Source organism: Acinonyx jubatus, chromosome A1, assembly GCF_027475565.1.
Source record: "Acinonyx jubatus isolate Ajub_Pintada_27869175 chromosome A1, VMU_Ajub_asm_v1.0, whole genome shotgun sequence".
NCBI classification, from domain to species: domain Eukaryota; kingdom Metazoa; phylum Chordata; class Mammalia; order Carnivora; family Felidae; genus Acinonyx; species Acinonyx jubatus.
This window is the reverse complement of record NC_069380.1, coordinates 135,029,743-135,047,142: the sequence shown is the minus strand read 5'-3', so window position 1 is coordinate 135,047,142 and position 17,400 is coordinate 135,029,743.

Genomic DNA, 17,400 nt, shown 5'->3' with positions numbered 1-17,400 from the left:
CAAGGTCATTTTATCTCGGGCCTGTTGGGTTGTTCTTCATCCCTTCCCTTCTTACTAGGCCTACCTGGGGCACCATCCCTGGGTCAGCATGAATTTCAGAGATGTGTTTCTCCTTTTGCAGTTCCTAGTAGACAGTGATTGCACCCGAAGCACTGTTATTTTTAACATCAGCCGGTGGTTCCCAAGTCTCTCAGCCTGTACCCTGGGACTCATGTGTACACTCAGTGTCTTCAAGACATTGGTAAGCAGCAGCCCTGATGCCTGATGGGTTGGGACTTTGGAACCACAGCTCTCATACTCCCTTTAAATTCACATGAACGTTTGTGCGTCTCATCTACCATACCTGTTTGGTAGAGGTGAGAGTTAAAGAACCCAGGCAGCTTCTAAGCCTTTAAGCAAAAGCATTTGATGAAATCAAGCAAGCTCTCAAGGTTTCCCTCCTGCTTATCTAGCAAAACACTAAACCCCAGACCTCTGTTCTGGACTGCAGGCAGATGTGGATGTCTCTATCTTGACTAGCTGCCTGCTGACTTGCGGCAGGGACAAGCCCATCCATTTAGTACCTCTGGTAATTGAAGGAGTAATTTATTTCTCTTGGTCTCTTTCCATTCAAGCCACTGCCTACAGTTTTCTTTCCCTTTAAAGTGTTTTCATATTTCTTTTCCTCTTCAGAATTCAGCTATCTTTCCTCTGATCCTTTTTGTGTTTCACAAAGCACATACCTTATGGGCTGGTCCTGGGATATATATGAATGATAGATTCAAGGAATAGAAGTCAGACCAGAGTATTGGAAGCACCCCCTCCCACCACATATGTACAATGCTTCCATCTCCCTGGGTTAGCCCTGGCAGTAGCCTTGGCAAGGTGGGCACTACTCCAATAACTGAGTCTTCCGATGCAGGGCTGCCCAGGCTCTTTCCTCTCTCCTTTGAGTGTTTTCCTACAGAATCAGGGGGCCAGGCTGAGGACAGGCTGCACAGTTTTACCCAGAGTCTTTTCTGGAAATCTGTAGCTCGGCAGCTTGATGTTGAAAAGCATCTAATTACTTGTAAACGCGATTGCATTCAAAGTTGTGCATATACAAACAAGAGCAGTTGCATGGTAAGGAGAGATTCCCCTTCCAGGGAGATGGCTAGGCCCTCCCACTCTGGTACCTGCTCTCTGCTGGGCAGTAGCTGGTGCATGGGCCCTAATAAACGTGGCAGGCCCTTGGTGGTACAGCCCTAAGCACTAGATGAATCCATACAGAAAGAGCCGAGGTTTCTCTTTGGTCACTTTCTCCTCCACTCTGTTCTATGTCATGGGGAAGACAAGGCCTGTGGCAAAAAGTACAGGAGATGAATATCCATTAGAAACGAGCCTATTGGTATGTGTGTTATGTGTGCCTGTGATACGGATGTGTACATGTGCCTGTAGGGGGGATACTTAACAGTCATAGTTTTTATTTTAGGGCAGTGGAATGTAGCAAACAAATTCTTTAGGTCTGTGTCTGCTTTTTTTTTTTTTTTGGTTTGCTTGTTTTGTTTTTAAGATTCTACATATAAGTGAAATCACAATGTATTTGTCTTTCTGTGACTTATTTCACTAAACATAATACCCTCTAGGTCCATCCATGTTGTCACAAATGGCAAGATCTCATTCTTTTTTATGACTAATATTCCAGTGTGTGCGTGTGTGTGTGTGTGTGTGTGTGTGTGTGTGTGTATGCACGTATCACATTTTCTTTATCCATTTGTCTGTTGATGGACACATAGGTTGCTTCCATATCTTGGCTGTTGTGAATAATGCTGTAATAAACATAGGGGTGCATATATCTTTTCAAATTAGTGTTTTTGTTTTCTTTGGGTAAATACCCACTAGTGGAATTCCTGGATGGTATTTCTATTTTAAGTTTTTTGAGGAACCTCAATACTCTTTTCCACAGTGGCTGCACCAGTTTTCATTCCCACCAACAGTGCATGAACATTTTCTTTTCTTCACATCCTTTTTGACACTTGCTGTTTCTTGTATTTTTTATTTTAGCCTTTCTGACAGGTGTGAGGTAATATCCCATTTTGGTTTTGATTTACATTTCCCTGATGATTAGTGTGTCTGTTGTCCAGCTCTGTGTTTTCTTTGAAGAAATGTCTATTCAGATCCTCTGCCCATTTTGTAACTGGATTGTTTGTTTTTTTGGGTTGAGTGATAGAAGTTCTTTATATATTTTGGATATAAATCCCTTATTAGATATGTCCTTTGCAAATATCTTCTCCCATTCACTAGTTTATCTTTTCATTTTATTGATGGTTTCCTTCACTGTGCAGATTTCCCAGCAGTTTATTTTCTTCTTTTGTTTCAATTGCATGAGAGGACATATCTAGAAAAATATTGCTAAGGTGTATGCCAAAGAGATTACTGTCTCACTTTTTAGAAGTTTCATGGTTTCAAATCTCACGTTTGGTTCTTTCATCCATTTTAAGTTTATTTTTGTGTATGGTGTAAGAAAGTGGAGTCCAGTTTCATTCTTTGGCATGTTGCTGTCTGGTTTTCCCAACACCATTTGTTGAAGAAATTCTTTTCCCCACTGTATATTCTTACCTCCTTGTTGTACGTTAATTGACCATATAAGCATGGGCTTATGTTTGGGCTTTTGATTCCATTGAGCCATGTGTCTGTTTTTGTGCCAGTACCAAACTGTTTTGGTTACTGTTGCTTTGTAATATATCTCGAGATCTGGGATTGTCATAGCTCTAGTTTTGTTCTTTCTCAAGATCATTTTTTGGCTATCCAGGGTCTTCTTTGGTTCTATACAAATTTTGGTATTATTTGTTCTAGTTCTGTGAAAAATACTGTTGGTATTTTGATAAGGATTACATTGAATCTGTAAACTGCTTTGGGTAGTAGGGACATTTTCATAATATTAATTCTTCCAACCCACTACTATAGTCTCCCTTTCCATTTATTTCTGTCATCTTCAATTTCTTTCATCAGTGTTTTGTAGTTTTCAGAGTACAGGTTTTTCACCTCCTTGGGTAAGTTTAATTCCTAGGTATTTTATTCTTTTTGGTACAGTTATAGGAGTTTGGAACTTTAGATTCTTTCCAACTCCAGTACTGGTCAGGAGAAAAATAGGAAGCTGCTACCAAAGTTTGAGCACTAAAGTTGGAAATCGCTCCTACACTTGCTTTCAGTAGTACCTGAGATTTTCACTATTTATCTCTTTTTTTTTCTCACTATTTATCTCTTAAGGTTAAAGCACTTCCCTGTAAAGCCACTGTTTTCTGAACTGTTACATAGGGCAGGGGCAATATAGGGACTGGACAAAAGACAGTAGTATTCATTTTCACATTGTGGTTACTTCTCAGACCTGGATAGGACACAGAGCAAGTTCATTTTGATGCCCTGAAGAGGAAAAAAGTACAATGTGGTAGAAAGAGGCTTAACTTTAAAGTCAGGAGACCTGAGCCCATTAATAGCTTTATGATTTTGAATAAATAGCTTATCTTTATAACTTCATCTGTAAAATGAAATGCCAGCCTTTTTTTCACAGATGGGTTGTGAGAGTCAAAAGAGAGAGTGAATGTGAAAGAACTTTTAAAATTGTAAGTGCTATAAAAATATAAGTTATTATAATATTCGAATTTGCATGACATAGCTCCTTCCCTTTGCTGATTGGTCTTTCTAAGGCCTGCAGTTCAGGTTTGTGCCACTACAGGGACAGTGTTGTCTGTTAGCCTGCAAAAACCAAGTATCGTACACTTCCTTAGGCTCTTTAAGCTGTCCAGTAGCGGTTACCTAGAAGTATCCATGCAAGCTAGAACCCCAGGCATGGATAATGGTCCCTTCACAATAAGTGTGAACCTCATTTGCTCTACCTACCTCAGGACCTGGAACGAAGTTTGTACTTCTTTTTAGAGTGTTCCAATAACTGAAAGAGTCCAAGAATAATTGTTTTTAATAAATCAAGTCACGGACTCTGCCTGATGTCATTTTGATAAATCGAGTTTCCTCACAGCCTGAAAATGAGGTTTCTGGTTACATCTTACTCTTGGTTTCACAAAGAAAATAATCTTGCTTACCATTAGGTGAGCATTGTAATATGCTATACTTTCTTTAAGCTTTACTGAGCGCATCCAAAATGGTCCGGTCTACAGTGAATAGTCCAGAAGGCAGCATCATGGGTAGCCTCATCCTCTGTCTAGTTGGCAACATTTGCATCTCATTTTAGAAGAGAAAACTCGTTAATGTGGTACAGGCAGTAAACCCTAAAACCCATCCCTCATGGAGTTTGGCTTTAACAGCAGAAAATGAAAAACAGCTTTCAAGTTAATTGACTGAATTCAGGACTCATAAAACTTGAGAGTGGCCAGAGGCACAAGGTCAGTTCCCAATACAGAGACACATGCAGAAGACATTCTAGCTTCTCCTTTCTCCAGCTGTGGTACCAGCTATGCATACTAAGACAGTTCAGTAATATTTTACTCCATCCTCCATTTTCCTTCTTTACTTCATCTCTACGCTACACTGTCTCCAAAGAGTTGGGGGCAGGGGTACCAGTTTTCCCAGTCTCATTCCTGCCTGAGTGTGAGAGACTGAAGCAGTAGGCTCCTAAAGTATGAGCAACGCTTGACTTAGGTCAGAATGGCAACCAGATGTTAATCTTCTAAAAGATGTCCCATGGGCCATGAACTAAATGTAAAGCTAAGATTTGTGGGGCTGAGCTCTCTAAGCTAAGAAAGCTCTGCCATCCTCCTCGATTTCTAACACATGTCTGTAGAACAGAGACATTATTTTATATTTCAATATTATCTATGTTCTTGAAATTATTTGTCTTTTGTATATGCAGTACTAGATAGAAAAACGCATTGCTGTGTATCTCTTCCCAACTCTATATTCAGTGACGTCATGTTGGTAGCTTGAAATTGACCATAATGGAGGTATTTATGTCACAGAAATCAGTAAATTTTACAAATTAGTGCCCTTTCTTGCTCCAGAGTGTTGGTTGGTAAACATTTTTCAGCATGCCATTACATGTGGTGCAGGGAGAAATAATCTAACCTGGAGGTAGTAGATGTGGAGAGATGATCAGGGAAGGTATAGTATATGCCACTAGCTGTTCGTCCATACTTATTCTGAGCTTTGCTCTTAAAACACACTCACTGTTTGTGGTAGCAATTTGCTCAGCTAATTAAAAATTAAAACAAACAAACAAACAACCCTGCATATCCCTCGCATAGCCACGTGATCCAGTTCTGCTCAGTGAGGCAGAACTAGAAATCTGCTGGGAAAGGTCTTGCTTCTTGATGTGGGCACCACCCCTTCCTCATCCATTTTGCTACTTCTTCATCCTAACTGGAATGATGATTGGAGGTAGAACAGCCGTCTTTGACCACAGAGGAACCATGGGGATGAAACGTTCCAAGACTGGCCAGGCAGAGAGACAAAGGGAGCCAGGGCATGAATGACAGCTGGCAGGCTCCACTTCTGGATTTCTTCTTAGGTGAAAAATAACCCCTATTTGGTCCAACGTCTTGGTTGGGTTTCCTTACAAGTAGCCAAATGCAATCTTTTATTAAGAAAGAAGACTTTCCTTAAGAAGTGATGTTTGTGCTGATTTGATGGGAAGAGCAGGAACTGAAAGTCAGCTGAGTGGAGCGTTTACTTAATGCCAAGTAAGCAGGCTCCCCTGAGTGCCTCTCTCTGATTTGCACCCTCTAAGCATTTGACTTCTCCCTGCTAAAAATGCCTGGAATTGGCAGGTGAAAGGGAAGACAACGGTGAGGTTGCTAAGGCAGTTGCAGTTTTACTTTGTCCCTAAGGGTATTATTTCATGGATTCATGGCAGTGGTGATAGGCTCCCATAGGGCAGGCTGGGAGATGAATTCAGGCTGAAGTCAGCCACCCTGGCTTTGTAAGAAGCAATCTCTTTTCCTCCCTTTCCCTATCCTAGTTCACCTACAGTCTTTGAATCTATTTCCACACTCTTAGCCCCCAGGAAAACTAGCCCACCCTTTCCTGCTTGCCACAAAGCTGCCTTTCCAGGGAAGGGAGGGCCTTTTGAATTCAAGTACAGAAAATCATATTTAAAAAAAAAAAGCCTTCAACTGGTTGCTAGGGTTTTGTGTATCCTGCCTACAGAGCTTTCCTAGGAAAGAGACTCGTCTCTATAGAAACTGCCACGTCACAGGAGCTCTGTACCAGCTCTGGGACCAGCGTCTCTTCCAGAACAGGCTTCCTATCAAAACCTCTCTCACTAAGATGAGTACCTGGGGACTAGGGAGAGACAGGACACTGGAGTCATTGATGGCTTTAAATCAATCTCTTCATCTTTTTTTTTTTTCCTTTTCCCTTCCTTCATATTGCAAACAGATGGAGGAGGCATTTCCAGTCATAAAGAGCATTTCTCTCTGTATCTCTACTTTTCTTCTTACCCATGGGAAGATAAGGCTCTACCACACCCGCTTATCTAACTTGAACAGAGTGGCAGCTTAGAGGGAGTGCATTTGAACAACACTCCAGGCCCCCATCTTGTTAATGAGGACTCAAGGCTATCTCAGACCTGCATCTCAGAAAGCTGTCAACTCAACCCAAGCAAGTTCAAGCTGAGGGAGTTTGGGGTATGTGGGATACTCTTCCATATCTTACAGAGGAATTTGAGATCATCTAGGCAAAATTATTATCCTCCTACACTAAAATGTAAGTAGCCCTTGCCTTATAAATAGGGTCATCATATAGTTTACCACACAAAATGGGACATCTATGAAGGGACTTTTAATAATTATGCTGGGACAATAGCCACATATCAGGAGTGCACGGACTTGGGCTACTCCACTTAATAATTGGAAACAGGTACTTTACAAACAATGCACATGAGGAAATAGCTTCCCTGAAGACCTCGCTGCTCCCCCAGAATGGAGAAATTTGGGAAATTGGAAGCATTTGAAGACGAGATGGGTTCAGAAGTGAGAAAAGAAATGACATTGTTGAAGGATTAGCAGATAGATTTTCAAGAAGAAAGATTTTTGTATATAAAGTATTTTATACATGTGTATCTAAGGAGAAATACCTACCAGGAGTACATGATAGTACGTCTCCGCACACCCTCCTCAACATGTGTCTTCTTCATTCTTTAAGCTGTTGTCTCTCCATTGTCCTTTAGAACTAGGCCATTCTTCTTACATCTGGCTCCTCCTGCTCTGTTCACAGTGAGACTTTTATTTCCTCAAAACTTTGGTGCTGACTTGAAGAAGACAAACACAGTGACTGTCTCAGGCCTGTGTATGAGGAAGGGGCCAGAAGTGCAAGATGGAGGGAGCTGGCTTCTTCAGAATATGTTATAAAAATCTCTTAAGGCATGAGAGGGACAGAAGATGGCGGTGTAGGAGGATGCTGGGCTCACCTCCTCTTGCCAATCACTTAGATTCCACTCACATCTGCCTAAATAACCCAGAAAACCGCCAGAAGACTAGAAGAATGGATTCTCCAGAGCCAAGCGTAGACGAGAGGCCCAGGGAAGAGGGTGGGAAGGGCGGAGAGGCGGTGCGCGCTCCACAGAGTGGCGGGAGGGAGCCGGGGCAGTGGAGGGGCCGCCTGGCCCGCAAGGCGGAATCCCCAAGTCTGGCTTGCAAAAGTGGAGGGTCCAGACTGCATGAGACTTAACCGCCAGCGGGACTTAACATCTGGAATGTTGATAGTCAACAGCTCTGCTGGGAGAGCAGGAGGGCGAGAGGACACCGGAAGGGAGAGGTGTTGAGCGCCAGAGTACAGAGCTCAGCTTGGCGAGGAACAAAGGCGCTGACCAGCACCATCTCCCTTGCCCATCCCCCAGCCAAAATCCCAAAGGGAACCGGTTCCCGTCACCGAACTTGCTTGCATCGCACAAACACCCAATGCTGTGCTTCTGTGGATCCATCCCTCCGACGGGTCTGCCTCCCTCCTGGTGCTGCAGGGCCCCTCCCTCAGGGGACCACCAACAGCAAAGCAAAGCGAACTGAACCTGTCCCTCCCACCCCTGTGCACCACCTTGTGGATCCACCCTGGCTAATACACCAGATCCTATCAAAGCAGCACCACAGGCCTGGCAGTGTGCAAGTAGCCCAGACAGGGGCCACACCATTCCACAGTGAGTCCTGCCCCTGGGAGAGGGGAAGGTAAGGTACACACCAGTCTGACTGTGGCCCCAGCAGTGGGCTGGGGACAGACATCGGGTCTGACTGCGGCCGCCCACCAACACAAGTTACTCCAGACAGCACAGGGGAAGAGCCCTGAAGTTCCCCGCAACTCCAGGGACTATCCAAAATGATGAAACAGAAGAATTCAAAAGAAACTCCAGGAGATAGCAACAGCTAACAAATTGATCAAAAAAGATTTAAACACTATAACGGAACAAGAATTTAGAATAATAGTCATAAAATTAATCACTGGGCTTGAAAAAAGCATAGAGGACAGCAGAGAATCTATTGCTACAGGGATCAAGGGACTAAAAAAAATGGTCATGAGGAACTAAAAAATGCTCTAAATGAGGTGCAAAATAAAATGGAGGTGGCCATTGCACGGATTGAAGAGGTAGAGGAGAGAATAGGTGAATTAGAAGATAAAATTATGGAAAATGAGGAAGCTGAGAAAAAGATAAAAAAATCCAGGAGTATGAGGGGAGAATTAGAGAACTAAGTGATGCAATCAAACAGAACCATATCCGTATCATAGGAATTCCAGAAGAAGAAGAAGAGTGAGAGAAAGGGGCAGAAGGTGTACTTGAACAAATCATAGCTGAGAGCTTCCCTGATCTGGGGAAGGAAAAAGGCATTGAAATCCAAGAGGCACAGAGAACTCCCTTCAGACCTAACTTGAATCGATCTTCTGCACAACATATCATAGTGAAACTGCTCCCATGGTCAGAGACTGGGCTTAGAGTCTGATGGCGCAGGTTATATATAGGTCTACAGCCCCACTGCTCACTTGTTCCATCAACTTGGAAAACGTAACCTAGTGTTCTGGTTTTTTTCCCCACCATCTGTAACGTGGACTAATAATGCTTCCGACCTTGTGAGGATCAAATTAAGTCACATATGTACTTACACTTCAACAACTGAACAATATCTAAAAGCTGTACATAAAACATGATTAAATAGTGAAAGGTCCTAATTTTATCTAATGGGAAACCATAACTTACTATATTTTCAGTTAACAAACATCTGACCTATTGATTTTGAAATCTGTCATGCCCTTGAGTTTGGGATTCTTCCAGACTGAAAGAACTTACACCTATGTTGCCCACATGCTCAAAGAAAGAAAACCAGCCATGGCAAGGTTATCTTTAAGGATCAGCAAACAGAAGATGACTACCAAGTGTTTAGTGTGACACGTGCTGGGAATATCAGAGGAAGAGGGCCCTCAGCTCAGTATTGTCAGTAGAAACACCTATGTGGGATGCTTTGTTATACAAGTGAGATTCACTAGTGGGAGACTAAAGCTCACACTCTTCCCACAATGACACCTCCTCTCTTTTCCCATTTATTGAATGGCTCAATACATGAGCCCCAGCGTTTGGCAATGTAAACTTCTACATTCTAACAATTGCTGGACATGTGAGGCTCCTTTCATAATCTTCTGATGGGAAAAGTACCCACTTCACCAAGAGCACATCCAAATGATTAAAAATAAACTGGAAGTGTGTGAGGACTGAGGGTACCAGAAAGCCCCAACAGTAAAACTTCATGGCCAGGAGACTAATTTATGGAAATGATTCCATTGGATGCCTTTCAAGTAAAAGGGAGAAGCAATGGACTTTTTTACAGATTAGCTTCATGTGTGATCAGTCTCCTTTTAAAAGGTGAAGCAGTATTTTCCTTTTCCATGCCCCTTCTGGCCTCTCCTTATAGGTTTTAGGACTATTTACAATCCATTCTATCGTAAAGGGCCCTTAAAGCTATTCTTCATGACTCTCTTCTCTTTCAGTTACTCTCCTAGCCTGCTTTTCTCTTCTTGAAGATAGAAAATCCTATTTCATTTTCTCTTAAAAAGAGTCACCTCCATAACTCTCAGTTTGTTCACATTTTTTGGAAGTCCTAACACTGTTATGTGACAAAACCTCCAAGTAAGTGCTTATATTCTTTGACCTATTAGTCCTAACCTTGAGAAATGGTTCCAAAATAACAACTCAAAAGAAGAAAAATAAAAGAAAAACTACATGTAAAAAAGATGTATCTGAGAAAATATTGGAAAATGCCCAATGGTAAGGTCAAATAAACTTGTACCAGATTTATAAGATAAAACATCACACAATTTTAAGGAGAAAAGGGAAAACTTTGTGGAAACATTTTTAAATTGCTTCTCAGTGAAAAATAAAGAATGCCAAGTAGTACACGTATTACAATTGCATAGCAATTATGTTCATAAATGGAAATAAATAATTAGGAGAGAACAGAGAGAGAGAAAGGGCACAATTCCTATGGAGCTGCTTTAATAATAGGCATGAAAAGAAAGATGTTTTCACTGGCTCCAACCATGCAGCTCATCCTTCTTTCCTAACCTCCCAGCCCATTCCAGAATCATGTCAGAAAAAAGGAGGGTTTTGCATCAAATAACATGAGAATTTTTGTTTGCTAAAGACTAAATGTGAGCTTTTGACAGCTTCGCAGTGGCCCTTCCAACCACCCCAGCTGCCACTAGAATAGGATCCTTTCTTGGCTTCCTATAAATATTGCACAGTTGGTATTAAATAAAGGTATTTTTGAAGTTTATTTATTTTGATAGAGAGCACACAAGTGCATGCAAGCAAAGAAGGGGCAGAGAGAGAGGGAGAGAGAGAGAACCCCAAGTAAGCTTCATGCTGTCAGTGCAGAACCTGACACAGGACTTGACCCCACAAACCACCAGATCTATGACCTGAGCTGAAATCAAGAGTCGGTTGCTAAATAAAGTATCCCGAGGCACCCCTAAATAAAGATAGTTTTAACTTTTTTGAGAGAGAGAGAGAGAGTATGGGAGGATAAGAGAGAGAGAGGGAAAGAGAGAATCACAGGAGGCTCTACTCAGTGCAGAGCCCAACGCGGGGCTCGATCTCATGAACTATGACATCGTGACGTGAGCCAAAATCAAGAGTCCAAAGCTCAATTGACTAAGCCACCCAGGTGCACCAGGTATTTTTATAATTAAAAAAAAGGGGTGACTTCATTTTCCTAAAGCAGGACCCATTCTGGGGCTTGAGAGTGGGGGTTGGGATGGGGAGTACAGCATGCCCCTTGTTAATGTATGTAAAACTTTTTACTGAAAAGATTTCCTTTTACTAATATGTCATTAACACTGTTCCAAAATTTTGATAAAAACAGGGACTTGAATCACACCATAAATCAAAATCATGGACAGACTATACTAATTTGGTAGAGCTCAAACATAAATAGTTTATTTGTTGAGCCATAAAGCTAACTTTTAAAAATAAACTATTTTAAATTGGAACAAAACCTACTTAACAGTAAAATAGGACAACAGCATTAATCTATGAAATGCACAAATGCATTATTCTTTAAATCATTCACTTTAAATCATATTTTTTCCCCTAAATTCACATCCATTTTGTCATAGGTGGGGTGCTGGTATATTGTACTTGCTGCCTAGCCCTAAGTATTTGTCTAAATACTTTATGGTAATTAACTCCTTAATTATGCCAGTAACCCTACGATGTAGCTCGGATATTATCCACCTGCTACAGATATGAAAATCAAGGGTCAAAGGGGTCACACTGCTAGTAAGTGAAGGAGCCTGGAGTCAAACCTGAGCTGTCTGACCCTCAGGTGTGTGCTCTAACGACCACATAGAGAAGTCACCTTTGTCAAATCAGTGTTCTTAGCTTTGACCTTATAGTGCCCAGGCACAAGTCTCCAGGGAAGGGTTCCAGGAAAGGAAGGTGGCATTGTCAGGCAGGAAACAGGCAAGGTGAGGAGCCAGAAGAACCACTGCTTGGCCAACCCAGGCAAGACACTGAAGCCTATTTGGGACTCAGTTTTCTTGTTCTTAAGCAAAATGTTGGCCTACTGGGGTTTACACACTTGTTACAAAGACAAATTTTGTCAAAGAGCTAACTAAATTATAAACGCAGCATACATCGAGTATTATTTCTTCCCAATGTTAACATTTCCAAAGACCTGAATTGCAATGGAAGGATTGCTAAAATTTATCGCAATCCTTGCAACCCTCTCTAGTTTATTTTTAAATTTTTAATTTATTTTGTTTATTAATTATATTAACATACAGTGGTATAATAGTTTCAGGTGTACAATATAGTGATCCAACAATTCTATACTTTCCTCAGTGCTCATCATGATAAGTGTATTCTTAACCGCCCCCCCCTCCCCTTCACCTATTTTACCCATCCTCCCACCCAATTCTGCTCTGGTAACCATCAGTTCTCTGTATTTACGAGTCTGGTTTTTGTCTGTCTTTTTTTCCCTCTTTATTTGTCATTTTTTTTGTTTGTTTCTTAAATTACACTTATGAGCAAAGTCATATGGTAATTATCTTTGTCTGTCTGGCTTATTTCACTTGGCATTGTATCTTCTAGTTCCATCCATGTTGTTGCAAATGGCAAGATCTCATTCTTCCTTATGGCTGAGTAATATTGCATTATACACACACACACACACACACACACACACACGTGTATGTGTATATATATATATATATATGCACATTTTTTTTCCATTCGTCAGTGGACACTTAGCTTGCTTCCACATTTTGGATATTGTGAATAATGCTGCAGTAAACATAGGGGTACATATATTTTTTTGAATTAGCATTTTCATTGTCTTTAGATAGATACCAAGTAGTGGAATTACTGGATTATATGGTATTTCTGTTTTTATTTCTTTGAGAAATCTTCATATTGTTTTCCACAGTGGCTGCACCAATTTACATTCCCACAAACAGTGCATAGGGGTTCCATTTTCTCCAAATCCTCACTAACACTTGTTATTTCTTATCTTTTTGATTCTAGCCATTCTGACAGGTGTAAGGTGATATCTTATTGTGGTTTTGATTTGCGTTTCCGTGATGATGAGTGATGTTAAACATGTTTTCATGTGTTTCTTGGACATCCGCATGTCTTCTTGGAAAAAAATCTATTCAGTTCCTCTGCCCATTTAAAAAAATGTTTATTTATTTTGAGAGAGAGAGAGAGCAGGAGGAGGGGCAGAGAGAGAACCCCAAGTAGGTTTCACACTGTCAGCGCAGAGCCCAAAGCAGGGCTTGAACTCAAGAACCATGAAATGCTGACCTGAGCTGAAATTGAGTCTGACACTTCAATGACTGAGCAACCCAAGCACCCCTCCTCTGCCCATTTTTTAATTGGATTGTTTTTTTGGTGTTGAGTTGTACAAGTTCTTGATATATTCTGGGTATGAACCCCCTTTTGGGTATATCATTTGCAAATATCCTCTCCCATTTAGTCGGTTGCCTTCTTGATGATTTGGTTTCAAGTTGTATGCAAGGAACCATTTGCCCCCAGTTCTTCTGTCTGATTCTGTTTTTCTCATTCATCAGCCTGCAAAAGGATAAACATAGGAGAGTTGAGGAGTCTCAATTCTTTTTTACTTGGTGTTTTCCCCTGTTAATCTCCCTGTTTTAACATTGCTTTCTCTAATCTATGGACTGAGAAATGAAACCAAGCTTGTTGGAATTATGCCTAAAACAAGAGAATAAGAATTTCTCTGTACTTGAAAAAAAATTTTTTTAATGTTTATTCACTTTTGAGAGACAGAGAGAGACAGAGTGTGAGTGGGGGAGGGCAGGGGGGGGACAGAATCCAAAGCAGGTTCCAGGCTCTGAGCTGTCAGCACAGAGCCCGATACGGGGCTCAAGCCCATGAACCCTAAGATCACAACCTGAGCTGAAGTCGGACACTCAACCAACTAAGCCACCCAGGCGCCCCTCTCTACTTTTTTTGTAATCAGCAAATATTTTACAATTTTATAAGTGGAAAGAGATAAAAAAAATACATATAAATATTTAAGGTGGTCGCTTCTGAGGGATAGGATTGAGGTCAAATTCTTTTACCTTTTATTTAAAAACTTTCCCCTGTCTATTATGAGATTTATTTTATGACAGAAAATTATACCGATATATAAGAAAGAAGTCTAAAAAATTCTCTAGGCACAAAACCTTTCTTCCCATAATGAGGAACTAAGCTTATATGTATGTTTATATATATACTATATATATGTGTATATATGCTATATATATATGCTATATATAGTATATATATATATGTTATATATATAACATATATATATGTTATATATATACTATATATACGTGTATATATGCTATATATATACACATAGTATATGCTATATATACACATACATACAATATATAACATAATATACATGGGGAGCCAAACATTGGCTGAACTTCTTACTAAGGTGTAAATGGTTGAGACATGACTTAGGAACAACTTCAAGTAAAGAAGGGAAGAATGGAAACAGAACTCTGAGTGCCTATGTCTATATTTGTTGGCAGTAGGGGAGGAATTTGAAGTGAAAAGGTAGATAAGAAACAAGTTTCAAAGTCAGGAGGAAAATGAGGATCCCAAGATAAAGTGTTTGCTGCTACACACGACCAGCAGACCCAATGGCAGCTGTTCATCAGGCAGGGCCTTGTGTTCTATGTGCCCCTGGAGAGTATCAGCCATGTTCCCAAGTAGGGGCCACTTGGCAATAGGGGCTAGAGGCCCCAGACTCGCTGGGATGCTGCCCCTTGCCTTCCAGGACAAGGACAGGTCGGCTCATGTCTGAGCTCCTCTTGCTGCTCAGCCTGCCGAGGACCGTGGCATCTCACCAGGATCTGCTTCTCTGGAATTCGTTGGCATAAGCGTCTGTTCTATCCTGATCACTATAAACAGAAGCACTTGACTTTTAATTAATGGAAGCGGATGCATTTCTTTAATACACACAGAAGTAAAGATTGATTTATTCTTTTGCACACACGTAGGGACAACTTAATTTAATGGAGCTGAAGGCGGAGGGGAGAGGGTCTTAGCAAGACCCATCTGGCCCAGCTCCTATTTAGCATGGATCACTTCCCACTCATGACAGAGATGCTAATTGTGAGCACTACTTCCAAACACCATAGGATGTGGTGTAATTACACTGTTCATAAAAGAATTCCAAACAGGGTTCTGTTTTGAATCTGATGAAACATGATGAGAAATCCCCGTGGCAGATGACAACATTCTTCTTTCAATTAATGGGATACTTGCTCAGAGTCATCCCCAAGACCATTAGGCACTGATTAAAGAGATTTATGGCCTCTGGAAGGACCAAACACGAATATTTTTCAACTAGAAAGTGTGGTAAAACTGTCTCCTTTGAGGACATCTGGGAGGACATTTATTTAAATGTGAGTATACAGAGGAATTTACTAGAACACTTTCCACCCAGATCTGAAAGTCAAATTGCCCAAATGCAAACCTCATTCACCCATTTCTTAGAAGGGTTTCATTCATGCCTTTCCTCCTCCAGTCACTCATTCATAAAAATGACCCAACAGATACTATGGAACATTATCATGAGTAAGGTGTAGGGCTTGGCTATGTCACACTGCAATGATGAATTAGAGGGACAGTTTTCCATAAGAGGACTCTGTATATTTGAAAGAAAAACATGTGAAATTAGAAATTGTTAATTCAAGCTCAAACATTCCCCCTTGCTAGGAATGTGACTTTGAGCAAATCCTTTCTCTCTGAGTCTCCAAGTCCTTAAAATGTGGAGAAGAATGCCTGCCTTTCAAACCTTATAGAACTGCTCTGAGTAAAATGGTGTACACAAAATTTTACCATAAATTTCTACATAAATGCTAGAGGCTGTTGATTATAAGACACTATGTAGGAGGGGAGATTTAAAGCACACAGAAATACCTACAGCACAAGGCAAAAAGCCAATGCTATTTTAATAGAGGTACAAATTTATTTATTGGTTCAAAATGTCTATTGAGCCCTAATATGCTCCAAATGATGTGCTCAAATGAAGTGCAGAGGAGTTTAGAAAAGGAAGAATTCATCTTGTTTTCTAATGTTCCCCACCAAGATTATTCACAAGATCTTAAAGTATCCCTACAATTATTAGTGTTGCTCTCATTCTTTCCAGCTGTTAGAAAATTCATTGTGCAAAGTCTGATATTGTTCATTACAAGGGTCTGCCATTGCTCTGAAAACCATCTTACCCCAGCCTCTCCCTGCCCTTCCCCCATGTCTTTCTTGCCTGAAGAGAGGAAGGTGAGAGGATGGAGTAGCTTTGGACATGCATCGACCCACCTGGGTTCTGCCTTGTCCCGGTTGGTTGACCCCAGGAAAGTTACCAGGCATCTCTGGGTCTTAGGGATCTCCCCTGTCCAGTGGGAGAAATTATACTGACTTTGTAGGATCTTTGTGGGGTGAGAGCATTGTGTGGAAAGCTCATGGCTTGTTGAACACATTCAGCAACTGTAACTATTAGTATTGTAATGAAGGCCATTTTAATCCAGCCTCATTTCCTTCATTCATGTAATGAGTCACATTTGATAGAAGATTTGCTTCAACCAAGTCATAGATATTTTCTTCTTTCATTTATTGATTTGGGAGAAGAAATATGAATGTAGTTTCGGCAGTCTTCGAGCCAGTTATTAAAAAGATACAGACACAAGAAGATGGTCTGTTGTAGGGAGAGCATTTGGTGCTTCTTTTACAAGCAAAGAGTAGAGTCCTCTTTTCTTTCTGACCTATTTTTAGCATCAGTTTGTTTCTCAACCATTTCCCATATGGCTTGGTTTATGTTTCTTCTACCAAAAGCAGGGGATGTCACTTTTTTGGTTTGGCCTCTCTAGTTTCAGTAATTAAATTTACAATTACAGTTGACATTTGAACACTTGCAGGATTTGGGGCACCCCCACCCCCGCCAGTTGAAACTTTTGCCTCCTCAAAACTTAATAGCCTACTATTGATGAAAGCCTCACTGATAATATAAACAATTAACACATATTTTGTATGTTATATGTATTATATACTGTATTATTACAATCAAGGAAGCTAGAGACAAGAAAGTCATGAGGAAGAGAAAATACATTTACAGTATTGTATTTTTAAAAATCCACATATATGTGACTTCGTGCAATTAAAATTCATGTTGTTCAAGAGTCAACTGTATATCTTACTTTCCAGCATATACTAAGACAGAAGTGGCAAATCATCCAATTGCTTTAAAAAAAAAAAAAAAAAGGTGCTACCAGAGACTCTCCTTCACCTGGTAGGTGCACAGTTGAAAATAGGATGATGGATAAGGAGGTGCTCTGCAGTCCATCAAGACAAGCTATAAAGCGCAAAGTGCTAATGCTTTTTCACGACTTCCTCTGAAAGTCAAGAGGAGTGCTGCCCTTAGTGATCCCAGAGAGACT